Raw genomic sequence first — 18,046 nt, forward strand, 5'->3', positions numbered from 1 at the left:
CATGCATTTATAAAAATGCAAGAATAGTGTAAAATAAGAATATTACTTTAAATGTACTGTATAAATACATGCAGTGTTAATGTTGGAGTGAAACAGATTATTGCACAGCTGAATTATTGCACCAAATTATTGCACTGTTAAGTCAGTATTGCACAGTTGAAGATATACTAAATTGTGGGGTTATAGGTCCTGTTGGGGTAAAAAATTGTAAATATATATATATATATATATATATATGCAATCTAATGAACATGTCTACCGTTTTCTAGACTGGACAAGGGTGTATTTAATCCTAAATACATATTTATTTTATGTTGTTGACGTGTGTATGACGATAAAGTAGAATAAATTAAAGGTCTATCAGTTTGAGCAGATTACTAGTAAATGTTTGTACCGGTAGTCACACAGAACTGACATCGAAGCGTGTTCCATGACGAACACTAAAAGGTGTTGCACGTCATCAGTAAGGGCAGCTGGTTAAGTCGGCATCAATGCAGACTCGCTGTTGAAGGGTTTTATAACCCACTTCCACTCCCCAGTGATTGGTTTGGAATGGCACTTAATATGGCGGACCCTCCACGCGAACGCGCAAACGGAGTGGAAGTGTGTAGGGAGAGGGTGCAGGGGTGATTTGGAATTGGGCCTTACTGTTCTTCTTCTTCTTTGAGGTTTATTGGTGTTTAGCAAACAACGATTTGGTGCCTTTTCCGTCACCAGCTGGTATGGAGTGTGGATCAGACTGGCTAGTATTACAATATTCAATAGGCCTATTCAATAACTAAAAAAGTAAAGAAAAAAAGAGAAAACCTTATTGTTTTTCAATCATATTCATTTGTCTAAGATAGTGAAATAGTAATCTATAACACTCATTATTGAGTTCTTTGTAGAATATCTAATAAATCAAGTGTATCTTGAATCAAATGCCTTCTTTCTTCCTCAAATCTCTTCATAATGCTCCACAACATGCTCCATTGTTTCATCTGTCCACAGTAACTACATCTATACCTGTATCATGATGACCTATTGTAAATAGAGTGCTGTTTTAGTCCAGAGTCTTGATATGATTGTCTCATCTCTCCTCTTCCTTCCTACTCACCTCATGTCTCCACTTTCCTCTGAACTCTGTCAAACACCGTCCTGTTCTCTCTTCCTCCCATTGCTTCTGACACCTCTCCTTCAGTCTCTGTTTAATAATGCTCTTCTTTTCTGTTTCGCTGAAGCTAACTTGTCAAATCAATATAATTATTTTTCTCCTTTTGCAACCTCATCTACCATTCATTTCTTTGACACCAATTATGTGCTGGTATCATAAACATATTACTGTAAGACCATCATCTGTATTCTGTATGATTGTTTGTTGTATTTCTATCAAGATGTCTGGTCTGCTGTCCTGAATGACTGTATGTAAACTATAGTGATGAACCTGAGTCTGAGGAAATGATTACTCTCAGTGGTCGGATCTCCTCTGTCCACTCTAACAGTATAGAAAGCATTTCTCCTGTGTAAACTGATAAATCATCACTGACCTTCTCCCTACTTTGATATGAATCTCTGGAACAATATGGTATGTAAATTGATAATACACCTCTTATCCTTGTTCTTCTTTTCTAATAATGTAAAATCTACTAGGACATCAGGAAGTATCCAAGGTGGTATTGCTGGTAATGGTGCCGATGGACTAATATTTAACTATTTCAAGTCATGTTGCTTTGTGGATCACTGACCATCCAAAGCTTTTTGTTTGATTATTTTTCTTTTCCCAACAAGGTTTAAAGGGTCTTGTGTTGGATAATCTTGATTATGGCCCTGTAAATTAACCCAATAGCTAAGTGATAGCTGTATCCTTCTCATTTCTAATGGCATTTCTCCTATTTCTATCTATAATGCTGCTATTGGAGACATTCTAAATGCACCTGTACTTAGTCTCAGAGCCTGGTATTGTACAGTATCCAACTTTTTTAAAGATGTGTTTGCTGCTGATCCATATACTACACTACCATAATCTAATGTTGATCTAATTAACCCAATGTATATGGCTTTCAAAGCAGTTCTATCGCCCCCCCCCCCTCCACCCCCATTCGCTTCTAACCAAACATCTCATTACATTCAGTACTTTCTTACATTTGTCCACTAATTTCTGTATACGTACAGCCCATGTCATTTCTTTTTCCTCAAACCATAACCCCTAAAACTTAAAGTGTTTCACTCTCTTCACTTCTTGATTTTTTAATTTGAGCTTTACCTCATACTAAGAACATTGTCTTTTGTCTCATCACTGAGAATTTAAATCCCATTATTATGACCACTCTTCAGTTTTCATAATCCCCTCTTGTAGTTTCTTAACAGTGAATTCCAGATTTCTTCCTCTCTTCCAAATTGCCCGTCATCTGCAAACAGCGAATACCCCAACCCATTCCCTATTTCCTTAAATACATCATTTATCATTATGGAAAATAATAAAGAGCTTACTATGCTACCTGTTCCATTCTTATCAACAATTTTCCCTCCCTGAATAACTCTTTCCTATTCTTACCTGTAGTGATCTTTCTTGTAAAAAAGTCCTTGATCTATCTACATATTTGACCTTTGATACCTAATTTACAAAGTCTGATTAATAATCCCTCTCCCCACATCATATCATATCATATGCCTTCTCTATATCAAAAAAGACATCCACTACACTCTCTCTGTTTTCCTAATGTCATGCTCTAAACATAAAGCTGGATCCAGATTATTTCTTCCTCTCCTAAAGCCACTCTGATATTTAGATATATATATATATATCCTTTACTTTCTATATAGTAATAAATATAATAATATTTTTGGCATCATTGGGCAAAATTCCATAATAACCTTTCAGCATATTGTAATTCAAGTGTTCTGAGAGATAACTAGACTTCTGCTCCTCATCATGGCTCTGTTTTCAGGCTTTAGAAAATCTAGCCCGTGACGGGAGACTTTGGCCAATCACAGGTCATTTCAGAGAGAGAGCGTTCCTATTGGCTGTGATCTGGCTGGTGTGCGGTGCTTGGTATTTCCTCAACAGATCCCAACATGGCTGCCGGGTCACAAACTTTCTCATTTACAGCTAAATCGTGCACCACAAGATGTTTCTGAAAACATCTGAGGAGAGAAATTAGCATTAACGTAACAGAATATTGATTCATATTTGATCAGCGCTGCCTAGTTTGACCGTTTGATCGGAGTTTGCGAGTGATTGACAGCCGCTTAAAGACGGCAAGGATCCAGCTCAGCTCTGATTGGTTGTTTTCCTCTGGTCTGTGAAATCTTGCAGATGCCGTTAGGAGCACCGGAGGACACAGAGGAACATGATTTTTTTTCAGATTACCTGTCTCATGCACTACTGTTAGGATATAGTGATCCTTTTCATAAAATAACTTTTAAAAATAATTTCTGATCATATTTGTTCCATTTCTACCCACTGCAGCTTTAATTCCTTCACAGTCATCCATGCATGTGGTACAGGTCCATCCATCCATCTATCCAGCTTGTGCTGTTGCTGTCATGTTGTAAAGTAACAATCTCAACAGACAACAGATTGTCACACTGACATAGAAAATTCACATTGGTTGCTTAGTGAACTATGACCTGAGATGTGGGAAAATATAAATCCGAGATGTGTGAACCAAAACAAAGCACCACTGCTTCACAACCAGAGGAGGGCAGTCATCACTTCTGTGGGCGTCAGCACTGATTTCTGCTTTAAATTAACCTTGTAAGGTTCACATCAGGATTAAGTAGAATTTTGAGATACTTTTCGACAGTATTTTCATTTTATGCTACTTTCTACTTCTAGGCTTCCACTATATTTTGTGGGCGGCTGTGGCTAGAGCAGGTTATCCACCAATCGGGAGGTCGGTGGTTCGATCCCCTGCTGCTCCGGGTTACATGTCGATGTGTCCTTGAGCAAGACACTTAACCCCAAATTGCTCCCGAAGGCATAGCCATCGGTGTATGAATGTGTGTGTGAATGGGTGAATGCTGACATGTAGTGTAAAGAGCTTTGAGTGGTCGGAAGACTAGAAAAGCGCTATATAAATGCAAGTCCATTTACCATTTCAGAGGGAAATACTATACTTTGTACTCACTACATTTATTTGACAGGTATATTTACTTACTAGTTGCTTTTCAGATCAAAATTTCAACACGTTATATACATCAGTATATAACATATGACACTGTGTTATAGATTTAACTACCCAAGGTGTACCCCACCTCCCACCCGATGTTAGTTGGGATCAGCCTCCAACGCAACCCTGTAATAAGTGGTTACAGATAATGGATGAATGGGTGGACGACACTATGTTGATGGTCAGGTTCAGGAAAGTAAAAGTCTTGATTCATTTCTGCTGTGGCTCAGAGGGTAGAGCAGGTCGTCCACCAATCGGAAGGTCGGTGGTTCGATCCCCGGCTGCTCCGGGTTACATGTCGATGTGTCCTTGAGCAAGACACTTAACCCCAAATTGCTCCCGAAGGCATAGCCATCGGTGTGTGAATGAGTATTTAGTTTAGATCCTGATGGGCAAAATTGGCACCTTAGCAGCCTCTGCCATCAGTGTGTGAATGCTTACATGTAGTGTAAAGAGCTTTGAGTGGTCGGAAGACTAGAAAAGCGCTATCTATATAAGTGCAAGTCCATTTACCATTTCGGGTCGAATTGTTGCCAAGGTTAAATATTAAAGAAAGCCACTGGAAGCAAACCTCTGTCAAAAGTGAGTTGTACACCTGTCTACCAGCCAAGGGCTGTGTATTGTTTAAAAAATTACAATACCAGTACCTTTAAAGTGATACCGATACCAATAGAGTACTTCATTTCTAATTTATTCGATACCCATTATGTGAATGGAAGCCGTATGTGTCCCATTGGCAAGCTAATTACTGCCGCTCTGTACTGCGCTCATACAGCCGTTACCGCTTATAACATCATCTCCCTACCCACAGTGGCGGGACGGTGTTGTCGTGGAAGTGTACCGCCCACTGTCGTCACCGTTGTTGTTGTTAGCACAGCCATCTCCATGTTCAACTCGGTCTCACGGGAAGGTGCATAATTAGCACAAGATTACATGGACATTCCGCATGTTGTGTGGACATAATTTAGGCTTCTCGCGTGTCATTTGTAGGCCTACACCGTGCAACAAAACTACGGTGACGTCCGCAATTAGGTTTAGGCAACAAAACCACTGATTTATGCATGATTTATGCTTGCCACATCCGCGAGGGTTGTGAGTGTCCGCACAGCCAACGTGACGTCACACCATCCGACACGGCCCTTCGCAGGTGTTCCTCGCAGCAGGGTTTCCTCGCAGCAGGGTTTCCTCGCAGCAGGGTTTCGCCTGTCCGCGCACATCAACATTTTTCTAACTACGCGGATTGCAGGAGAAAATGGGAGAACTTTGAGGAGCTTTGAAAATGACGGTTGCCGCAAGGGGAAACCCACACGGAGTATAAAAGATCCAAATGTTTCCTCGTCACGATTCCACGTCAGCTCATGTCCGTGCGGCCGTCTGTACGGAAAGTATCACCGTAGCTTTAAATTTAGGCAACAAAACCACTTAGCTTAGGTAGGTTTAGGAAAAACTTCATGGTTGGGCTTAAAATAAGTATGTAAACTAATCGTCAAGTGACGAACATCATTAACGTACCAAACGTCACTACCATAACTTAAAAAAAAAAAACACTCAAACACCGGTCTCCTGGTTAAAGTCCTGTGTTTGTTGGACCCATCCGACTCCCCCACCGTCACGCCACCAGCGGTCTTTCTCTGACTGTAGCATTTATATGCCGATGCATTTACATTGTACAGGATACATGACGTACGAATGACACGGAAATTAAGAAAGGCTTTCTTATTGCACGCCAAATCCTTGCGCATCATTGTGTCATTCATACGCCTTTTCGGGCGAACGGGCTACCGTTGTGTGCAGGCTGTATGGTTGTAGCTACTGCGACAGTGGGCCAATCACACGTCGCATTAAATTGAAGAACGCTGGCAGCGATTTTTAGACCTAGGTACAAAAAGGATGCAGCATCATTTGACTGGAGAAGTTTCAATATCACTTGGTACTGAGTCATCTAAGGTATCGAGGAGCATACCGATGCCCAGCCCTACACCAGCCTGAGTCATCCTTCCTCTGTACTGTAAAAATGTCACACTACTTTGTGCACTGGAAGTGAATAGTGGCAATACGTGTAAATTGTGTAGGCCTACACCAAAATCATCCAATATAAATATGATATCCCAATATGATATGTCCTGGGACTACTGTGCTGGTAAAGCAATGCTGTTTTTTTCTGTCTGTACTTTTCCTATATTATATTTTTCATCAGTTCAGATTTCCCTCTGGTTACTTACTCCTCGGGTTTTGCTCCCTGTCCAGCACCCCTCCTGCTAGACAAATAGCAGCACTCGGCATCGCCCAGAGCTATCATTCTAACCTGATACACACTGATAACAGCTCATACGCCTACATATCAGGCTTATCTCTCTCGCATGCCAAGTGCAACCCTACCTGTGGCTTCTGTGTGCTGTGGACAGATAATTATCTTGAGGTTTCAAAAACTTGGGTTAGTGGTGGAGTGGTTTTCTTTTTTATTATTTATGCATTTCAGAACAAGTGGTCTGTCTTGAAGTTGCAGTTGAAAAACATAAAACACAATTTTGCCTTAAGTAAACTAGTATTTGATCCATGTGTACTATATTTTATTTACGACAATGCTATTGTTGCATGTACGTAGTTGCTCATTCAACAACTGGCTGCAACATGGAGCAAAGGGACAACTCCAGCCTATGTAGAGAAGCATCGTAAAACATTTCATTCAAACTGGACAGAAACAAAATAAAACTCCCCTAAGCCGTTGTCGTTACTCTTTCCAACAATCACCAAGTGTGCTTTGGTCCGACTCAACTGTAATTTCACAGAGTTTAATGTAAGAAAAAGGACGAATCTACTGTTGAAATCAGAACGCACAAGTGATTTAATGTATTTCTGTGCATGCGTAACATACAGTATATTGTTAATACAAATTCAAGTCCAATTTTTGTCAATTGAGTTCAAAATTCAGTCTTAAAATGAGGTTTAAAATACATTCGTGCTAAAATAGAGGAATTAATGCTCTCATGTGCTGCACCACGAGTGATCTCCACAAGTTCACCATAAGTTTATTCTTATATCCAAAATCTCGATAAACACCTACACTCAACTAGTGCTGACCGATAAATTGTATTTTCATCGTCATCGCGATATGAACGTGCGTGATAAACACATCGCAACAGACTGCCTGAGATGCGATGAATAACAAAAATCATTATATTTAGGGACGGTTACCCAAACCCGACATTAAACGGGCACCGGGGCTAAAAGCCGTAGTATTTATTAACATGTTATGTTGGGTGTGGAGGAGCTCTCCATACACAGACACACAGTGAACAGCTGATCCAGGTGAAGTCAAGTTGACGACAACTACGCTCGTCACTGTAACTAAGTGCAATAAAACTTTCGCAAGTGTAAAGCAAAGGCTTTGTCAATACACCTGGGGCCTGTTTCACAGAAGCAGAATGAATAAATCTAGGATAAGCGAGAAAGCGAGGCTTGACCTAGTCTAGTCAGTTCATCCCGGCTTAATAGGTTTCACGTAGACCAAGCAAGGCTGAGGAGGGGCGACTAGGTTGAGCCAGTTGGAAGTAATTCAGATGGATGCGCGTTCACGGCTTTTCTCCAACAGACCACGAGGTTGATCACAGATATACTGATACTGAAATGGAGTAAACTTTAAACCCAGTGAGCAACATCTACTAATGGAAGATTACGAGGAAGTAAAGCATAAATATGTAAAAAGGAGACACGGCCGTCGGCTGTTGTGATAAAACAGCGAGAAAAAATCTTAGCAGACAATAGTGGAGCGACTGAATGCGCAAGTAGCCTAAAAATAGCCCAGAACATTACTTTCACTCACCACTGCTGTTTAAGGTACTGTTTGTAACTTCTTACACGTATAAATCATTGCGGGTCGGTGTCATTTGCGCGCTGGCGTGTGGCTACGCTGTTCAGACTCAGACTCCAACACAACTACACGGAAGCACCAAAACCTCTTGGTTGTATCTAGTGAAGCCCGTCTGTTAAACAGTGTTGGCCGCGGTCGGAGGACGCGGGGGAGACCGTAGCTTTGGTCTCAAGGACCGGAGCCTCTGCTGTACTCTGCTCCTCTGCCTGCCTGCTTGCCTTCACTCACACACCGCGCTCGTTCTCACTCTTTCGCTCCACTCCCACATGCATGCGCGCACACTCCACACTGCAGAAGAGTTAGTTTAGCTCTGAGAATATCTAGTGAATGTACAATGGACGTTTGTGCAGAAATAACTGCTGCAGCTCCTCCAGACCAAGAGAAGTTTCCCGTGTCTTGTGAAGTGACGGGGCTCCGCAGAGAGAAACGTTATCGTCTCTGACCAAAACTCCGGTGTCTCCCCTGTTCCCTCCGGCCGCGGTCGGGAGGCTGAGGCAGGAAAAGCCAACACTAGGATCAGCATTGATTCATGGAGAGACCTTCGTCTGGTCAGCTAACATTACTGCCAAGCAGCTGAAATATAGAGTGATATTGTGCTTTTAGCTGACGTGTGTCTCCTCACTGTTTTGATCGATGCTCGTTCATGTCTATGTAGAGCGAGCACAAGTGCGAGTACAAGCAACAGGACGCTGACTTTCGTTGATTAACGGCCACAGGGTTTGCTGTTAACAAGCAATTTCTAATTCTTACAAACAGTCCCTTTATCTGAAACTGTCATAACTATACCATTCAAGGAGTTACTGTAACTTCACTTTAAAAGTGAGCGGTGGAACCCTTAGAGTAATTACACCACTAATCCACAATGCTAGAATACGACGATATATATATATATATATATTATATATATACATATATATATATGATATATATAAATATACAACAACGATTAATACATTATGTTACAGACATCTTATAAAATAAAAATCTGAATAAATACCTGAAACAATATGCTTAAAAAAAAAATGCAGCGGCCTGCGTCGGAAAAGTAGCAACAGAAGCAGCTTTTGGAGAAACACAAACAACCCGGCGTCATGCTGCAGTGGCCATCACGTAACTGGCGATCCATGAGTGAAAAAGCCATGAGTGAAAAGAAAGATGTTAATCGTCGTGCAGCCAATGGCCTTTAAAGTGACTATCCCATACCACTGGCACGACCCTGCAGCGAATCGCCGCAACACCTAGTGTGAATGCAGCCCAAAGCAGCCTTTTAATGCATTGCTGTTTTCAGGTCATGTATACATGGTAACCCTAGACTTGCAAAAAACTCTCGCGAATCAAGGGTTACCATCAAGACACCAACCTGATTTCAGTTCAAATGGCAGCTTACGCTGTCGTGGTGAAGCCCTGTTGGGAAGGACCAGTTAGCGGCTGGAGCAACTCAAATTCAGCCGGCGCAAACCCCAGCGTCAGGGGTCTGATCCCGGACCCCACTGGATTAGCAAACTTTCTGTTGCCCGCAATTACACAGATAAGACCCTGAGGTTGTCATCCAGCCCACTGTGACCCCCAGTACTGGGGTTTGAGCTGATTGAATTTGCGTGGCTACTGCCACTGAAGGTCCGTCTAGAACAGGGGTCTGCAACCTGCGGCTCCGGAGCCACATGCGTCTCTTTAGCTCCTCTCCAGTGGCTCCCTGTGGATTTTTGTTTAAATTTTAATTTTTATTTATCATTGTTGTGGGTCTTATGTACGACGGTACGACGGAGTATTACAGCCACATTGAGGAAAAAAAATCAATCTGAGATTTCAAGAATAAAGTCATAATATTACAAAGTAGTAATTGTACATGTTTAATTTATTCTCTTAATATTACGACTTTTTTTCTCATTAATGATGACTTTATTCTTGTATTATTACGACTTTACTCTCGTAAAGTTATGACTTTATTCTTGCAATATTACGACTTTTTTTCTCGTAAAGTTATGTCTTTATTCTCGTAATATTACATCTTTTTTCTCATAATATTACGACTTTATTCTGGAAATCTCTGATGTTTATTCCCTCAATGTGGCCAATACTCCGTAGTATTTTTGCTCTTTGGCCCTCACTGCATTAGACTTATATACTATATACTTAGACTATAAGCTGTGTTACCTTCATTCACAATGCTCAATGTTTTTCGGCTTCAGACAGATTATATATATATTTTTTTTGCCTAAAATGGCTCTTTTTTATAGTGAAGGTTTGCTGACCCCCGTCAAAAAAGGAGCATATATTGCACAATGGCAGCAAGGTGACAAGAATCTTCTGGAGCCATCTGACCCAGTATAATATAATTATATAATGTTATATGTCATCTGTCTCTTGCAACCTAGATATATTTCAACCGTAATAAAGTTTATGGAAACATAATAGGCCAGGCTTCTACAGAAAGATATGCCCTTATTTAATTTAGAAATTGTACATCATTTAATTATGCTTTTTGGTTGATTGATTTTTATTGTTTTGTATACAGAAGAGAAGAAGAAGTGTATTGTTGTTTTGAGTGACACAGTACTTCATCAGTCTGCGTGTAGCAGTGTCGGCAGAAACCCTGTAGTTGTACATGTGTATGCCGATTGCCGGCTGCTGTCTGGAAAAACAACACAAATAAATACACCGGGGGAGGATAAATTTGCCAAACAGAAGTCTGAGTCCTGTCTAAATTAACCGTTATAACCGTAACCATGCATAACAATGGGTTTGCTGTAACCTGTCAACCTTTTTTGAATGTCCCGTCCATCTAGGCTGTGATTGGTTGGTTTATGAAAAGTGACATTGAGTGACATCAACTTCATGAAAAGTACATTTTTTGAAGGAATGTTTCAACAAAAGGCAGCTAAATAGCCAGCTTCCAAACCCAAAACCCCTGCTCATCTCATCCCTATTGTTCTTCTGTCTTACCGCTTCAGCTGCAAAACCTTGACTTACCTTAATCAAGATTTTGCCAAAGGTTCAACCTTTCATTTCTTTCCCCCTCCATGTCCTTTCCCGGGGCTCCATAGAAGACAAATAGATGGTACGGTAATTATCAAAGAATGTCTCACAACCATTGACGCAAATAAGATCACAATAATTGAATAACAATAATAATACAATGCATTTTGCTCAATGCGAGGTTCTGTGTGTCAGGTGGTGAGGCATACTTGGCACTTAAGCATTTAAGTGTTATGCACTGGCTGCTACTGAAGATCGACTGCTGCTGTAAATTGCCAATGTTGAAAGTTGTATTGTGTTGCTAACACGCAGCTGACAGTACTGAACAATAGAGGAAACAGTTGTAGCGTGATTATGACTATGTTCATGTCAGAGGAAGCAGGTGACTCGAAGTTCCACTGTGACTGTGACTGTTTACTCACAAAGGAGGGAATGAGGAGTGACGCTCATTCACTTTTTGAAGGGGAGGTGGAACTCTCAGAAGGTTGGAAGATGGTTATGATGGGTATCATAATGACGTCTTGCAACAGCTGCCATGGCGGCAGATTTATTGCATCAATACTGACTACTATAGTAGCTAGTGCTCGTGTGAGATAATCTTATCAAACTAAATATCCTCTATCGCAGACACGTAATGTGTAAAAAACCAGAACCATAGATCAATTTCATCACATTCTTTCATCACGGGAATTCATGGATGTAGTTAATCAGATGGTGCCCTTTTGGATCAAACATGGCTTTGCATTGATAATTATATAAATGACGATTTTCAAATTTCAAAAGTGAGTCTTTGAGATGTGGTTACAGAAGAAAACTGAGGTACTTAGGTAGGTATTATAACCACAATGTAGTTCAGTTTACTGAACATCTGTTCAATGTGAGCATTCAATTCTAATATAATGTGGATAGATTGCTGAATAATAATGCATTATGTTTTAATTGTTATGTTTTGTGAAATGTGAATCTGCAACGTAATCAGTAACATTTCTCTATCAGGTAAATGTAGTACTACAGGTGTTTTCCTCTGAAGTACAAGTACACAGACATGGACCTCCGTCCTCCAGGAGATTTAGCCTCTCTAACAACTTACCTCAGTCCAAGGGGGTCATTGGCATGGGTAACATACGTTTATATTACTAAGCAACTGTGAATTAATAACAAAAATATGGTCCTCTCTCTAGGTTCATGGTGGAGAGGAGGTCGTGCTGCTCAGGCTCTATCTATTTTGACATGGAGAGGAGGTCGTGGTTGCTCTGGTTCTACCTTTATGGCGTGGAGAGGAGGTTTGTGTTGCTCTGACTCTACCGGTGTGGCGTGGAGAGGAGGTTGTGTTGCTCTGACTCTACCGGTTTGGCGTGGAGAGGAGGTCGTGTTGCTCTGGCTTCTATCTGTTTGACGATGCCAGGAAGCTGCTTGACATCCTCCTGGATCCACCTTCTCACGTATATTCACATATAACATATTATTTTTTGTCATATGATTGTCTATGTTGTAGTTTCATCATGTTATTACTCTTGTAACACACGACATCTATTGCACGTCTGTCCCATCCTTGGAAGGAGGATCCCTCCTCTGTTGCTCTTCTTGAGGTTTCTAACATTTTTTCTCCCTGTTTAAAAGGTATTTTTTTTTTGGTTAAGTTTTTCCTTATCCGAATGAGAGGGTCGCGCTGTCAAGGACAGAGGGTGTCGTATCCTGTACAGATTGTAAAGCCTCCCGAGGCAAATTTTTGATTTGTGATTTGGGTTATACAGATAAAATTGACTTGACTTGACAGTAGTAGTATACAGTTGAGTTGCATATTTTTAAGTGCTTTTGGGGCTTTTGTAAGTTATTTCTGGCTACAATGAGTTAGAATTGTAACATAATTCATTATTTGTCATTTCTATCTAGCAATTAGGGCCCATTTAATTAGGCTCCCATGCAGTTGCTTAGCTTGTGGTAAATGATGAACAACCACAGGCCAAGCATTCAGCCCGTTCTGAACCGGTTTTGAATGGGCCACTGCACTAGTACGAGTAGAATGCAGATCTATTGCATGTTGAATACAGCGGTTTAAGTGTGTGAAAATACCAAAAACATCTAAGAGACCAGATGGGTAACAGGTGGAATGGGCTTAGTTTAGTATTTACTGCTGTTCAAATTTAATTCATTGAGATTTTAAAATGATCATTTACTGTGTGAGCTAAATGTTTCATGAGTTACCGTTTTATAATTTAATTTAATTCACACAGTAGGGACACAGTGGATTAGATTCTCTGCATTGGTGTTTTCATTTGTTAAATGGCACTATTTCATACAAATCCTGTATTTTATGTTTGCAGTACATAATAATGACAAATACCTGCCATAAGCTACTGTAGCTCATGGCACATTTGTAATCAGTTTAAAAAACAAATTGAAACTCACAATAATGTGTTGCAATATAAACCAGCTGACTAGTCCTATTTTTTCAACAATTTAATCAAGATAAGTCTGGATGATATAAATGGGAGTGTCCACTGCTTTTTTTTTTTTAATAGGTACACAAGATTGAGGCATGCTAGCTTTATTTTCATCTTATCACATATTTGATGGTGTGACCTTGCTTTGATAAAAAAATACAGTCAGATTTCTTCAAATAATCCTGGTCAAACCACAGGTGCTGCTTTATTGTGATTGGGCCCAAACCACCGAGGTCTCAGCCCAGTTATCCACTGTTGGTTAAAGGAGGGGAAACACTGTCCAAAACACCCGGTGTTGTCACAATCTCAGGATGACTCAGAAAATCTCAATATTGTGCAACATTTTCACTTTCCATACAAGTCAGAGCCAGAGTTACCGCTGAAGACGTCGAGGTTATGTTGTCTTGGCTTTTTCAAAGCCCCTCTACTATCAGACACAGCAGACAGTATGAGACAAAAGACATATGCCTATGGGCTAATTACAATGAATTTCTTAAAACCACATTATTTGTCTTGTCATCCACCACAATTTGTCACGAGTTTCAGCATCCACTTAAAGGTACTATATGTTATTTTCAGAATGACACCGGTGGCCTTAAGTGAACTGCAGTCAGCATCCTGTTGCTTGTACGCGCGTATGCTCCACTCCGTAGGTGCAAGCGAGCATCCTGGGCATCGGACAAAAACTCAATCATATATCATGTTTTAGAATAACATTACTTTCGGTAATGTTCCTGTATTTTATTTGGAAATTTGCTAATTACTTCGTCAGTTATATCCATTTACAGTTCATCCAGGGCTGACCTGAAGAGGGGCATCAAGAAAGGCCAAGCACAGCCACTGACTTCGACTTGTCACTGCCCAAGCAGCTATCCCGACGAGCTTTAAAACAGCAGCAGAACAACAACACCTACAGTATGTGTGAATGCTGCTCATCGACTTCAGTTCAGCATTCAACACCGTCGTCCGCTCCAAACTGATCACCAAGGAGGGGACCAGCAGACTCAGGAACAACTTCCTCCCCTCCAGCTGTCACCTTGCTGAACTATGCACCTCAGAGACAACAACCTGTTCATACTGTATCTTAGCGTGTTCATCATACACAGCGTTAATACTGTTAAATACTGCTCATACTGAATACTTTTAGTATGTTCATACCCCTTACTGTTTATTCTACATTCTATTTCTTCTATATTTAATTTTGTATATACTCTGTACATTAAGCTACTCTGCCTTTTACTTTTTTTTTGCACTCCCGGTTAGATACTAAACTGTATTCATTGTCTCACCTGTACTCTGCAATGACAACTGGAATGGCACTCGGAGAGCGCAGACCTCTGCTAAGCTGCCCGAGTACGATTGCCCCCCGCTGTGCAGATTGCGCCATCATCCACCGTGTATTTTTGTTTATTTTGAGATCAGCTGTACGTAGCGGAGCATCGTTAAACACTTCATTCAAACTGGACAGAAACAAAGTAAGACTCACTTAAACAGTCGTCGTTACTCTTTCCAATAATCACCAAGTGTGCTTTGGTAGAACAAAACTGTAATTTCACAGAGTTTAATGTGAAAAACTCAGATTCTGCAGTTGTTGTCCCCTCCCTGCTCTCTCTCTGTCCCCTCTCTGCAAGCAGAAGGAAAGAGGCAGGGTGATGCGTCATGAACGTGTCATCAGTTACACTGCGCTTGTCCTAAAGCCTGTGGTGGTAATACACAGGCTGAGCGGAGTTATTAAAAAAAATTCCCGAAGCTGTATCATGATCCGGATTGCCACCAAAATCTAATGGATTGTTCATATGTCCACACCCCACCTCTCCAAAGAATTTCATTCAATCCATTGCGGACTTTTGGAGTAATCCTCCAAACGGACAAACCAACAAACCAATGCCTTCGGCCTAGGAAGGAGGTAATAAAGTTGAATCTGATCTTATCTAATCTAATCAAATGAGTAGGGGTTGTAACGATACGTTTTTACAACATGCGATACTATAATGATTTCCATGGTTTCCGATACAATTCAAGGACGGATATTTGGCTCATTCTAGAGCGAGACGATACGATTCAATGATTTGAAATCGATTCAGTAACTTTTTTTTTTTGCCAAAAATTCAGTCAGTGTGACTGTGAAATAAATCACTGATTCTGGACAGTGCAGGTCAGGATTCATCAAAGTTTTTCTTGTAAGGGAATCAGGGATAAATTAAGTATGGATATAAACAAGTAAACAACCATTAATGGCAAATTACATATGGCTTTATTAGAAAAATACTAAAAAGTACAACTGCAGGACCTGCTGATTCAGTTCTCAAGATACAAGGCAGTGCAATATTTAACACAAAATATAATAAACCAAATTCTATTCAAGATAAATGAAAGGTGGTTTAAACCTGCTACTTCTGTCCTCATTTTCAATATAAACGGTAGACAAATATAATACAGAGATCAACTGATAGTGATCAAACAGCTTGGGACAGAATCATTCCTCTACAAACGCTGATTAAATAATCTGATAATCAAGTAGTCCACCTACGGTGTTCATTTGGGGTCTTTCATACATGAACACATACGGAACAACATTTTAAAACTATGTTAGACTAACGTTAGTTGAATTTCTGTTACTCCCGTGATAATTATCCTCGCGGACCGTCTGCTCTCCGCTGGATACGTGAAGCTGATGCTACGTGCACATAGATATCATGATGGGGAAAGGAAAGTCATTTTCTCTGAATTAAAAAACGACAGCGCACGGGGAAAGTTGCCTGTGGAGTTTCAGGCGCTTTTTCATTCAGAGAAAATGACTTTCCTTTTCCCGTCATGATATCTATGTGCATGCAGCATCAGCCTCACGTATCTACCCGGAGAGCAGACGGTCCGCAAGAATAATTATGGATTGATAGCGCCTGAAACTCCAGCAGCTCATGCAGACCGATGCCCGTCCTCCCTCCACGCCTCCGTTTGTCTGCATGCACGCCATGGTTGCGTGCTCGCGCTGCAGAGTACAGAGCTGGCGAGCTGGCGCATGTCAGGAGAGTGAACCGAGTCACGTTTAACATTTCTTTACTAATAAAAGTGCTAAAAAACACTTTCATATAACGTTTGTCATCCTTAAATACAAGGTGCAAATCCTTAGTATCGATACATAGATTTTTGAGGTTCAAATCGATTTTATATCGATATACGTCTCCCGCGAAGGACAAAATTGACGGGTACTTATCGATGTCGTTGGATCGTAGTAATATAAATCGATACATCGATGTAGTAGATGAATTGTTACATCCCTACAAGTGAGCTAATGTTTTGGGTGTGATTACAGAACTTCTTCTGAAACAACAGGATTCAAAATAGCATGACTGAAAACAATTTGTGTTAGTGTTTAGATGGCAGGGCTAGGGCCTAGTACAACGTCAGACCCTCATGGGCCAGCCACATGATCTCATTTGGGTGGACGGTAAAACAATACTAATGGATCTGTAATGAAACGAGGTGAATTAAAGTAATCTCTGCTTTCCATTCGTGTTGAGTTACTGTTGAGTCTTTTCTATTGTTAAAGATGACTGCTAGTGATAAGAAAACAAAAGACAAAAGGGTTAATCACTCAGAGATCTAACCACACCTTGAAAGCTTTTATCGCTTGAGTCAAAATATGACAAAAGCAAAGGCAAATAAAAACACGCTGGAGAGTATTTAGTGAAGTCTTTTTTTATCTAAAGTCCTTTTGTTATATCAATCCATAATTGGTTGTAATAGTGGTCTATTGTTCTCACAGGTCTAAATCAGATTTGGTAGTAGTGGGTGTTTCCTACTTGAACTTTGAATAATGCCAAAGCCTTATCCTGAAGCTCGGAGCCAGGAAAAACAGAACCTTTGCTTTTCCTTCTCACTGGTCATTGCCACAGGTAGAAACCAGCTGAATAAATCTGCTCCAATACAGGACATGGGTTTGGGTTTGAGTTGCAATTTTAAGCAATAGTTATCCTCAATCCTTAAAGTTCCTCTCAACTCACTGTTGATGTTATAAAAGGATCAGTTTCAACCACATTACAGAACACACTAATGTCTCCAAGCAGTTTGGGCTGTATTTGTGCAGGTTTAGAGATACAGTATCTGTCTCCACCCCCAATACAGTGGAGGTGATTGCATGTAGTTTGTGTTGCTCACCCCGCAACTGAATAATTACATTAAAAAAAAATTAACAGTAGTCCTCTCTTTCCAGGAACAATTTCCCTCTTATTCAGGATAATCGAGGAGCACCTACAAGCTCCTCGCTCTCTGTGTCAGAAAAACTCCTTTTCTTATTCTTCCTCTCGGTAGTCGCCGTGATTCACCGTAATAGATCCATTGATCAGCAGGTTCTTCACATTCATTCACTAAATTCCATTCATTGTTGTTTAAGTCAATTTTATTTGTATATCCCAAATCACAAATCACAAATTTGCCTCAGGGGGCTTTACAATCTGTACAGGATACGACACCCTCTGACCTTTACAGTGCCACCCTCCTCATCGGATAAGGAAACTAAACCGGAAAAAAAATGTAAGAAACGTCAGGAAGAGCAACAGAGGAGGGATCTCCCTTCCATGGATGGACAGGACGAGCAATAGATG

This window comes from Sebastes umbrosus, chromosome 2 (genome assembly GCF_015220745.1).
Source record: "Sebastes umbrosus isolate fSebUmb1 chromosome 2, fSebUmb1.pri, whole genome shotgun sequence".
NCBI lineage: Eukaryota > Metazoa > Chordata > Actinopteri > Perciformes > Sebastidae > Sebastes > Sebastes umbrosus.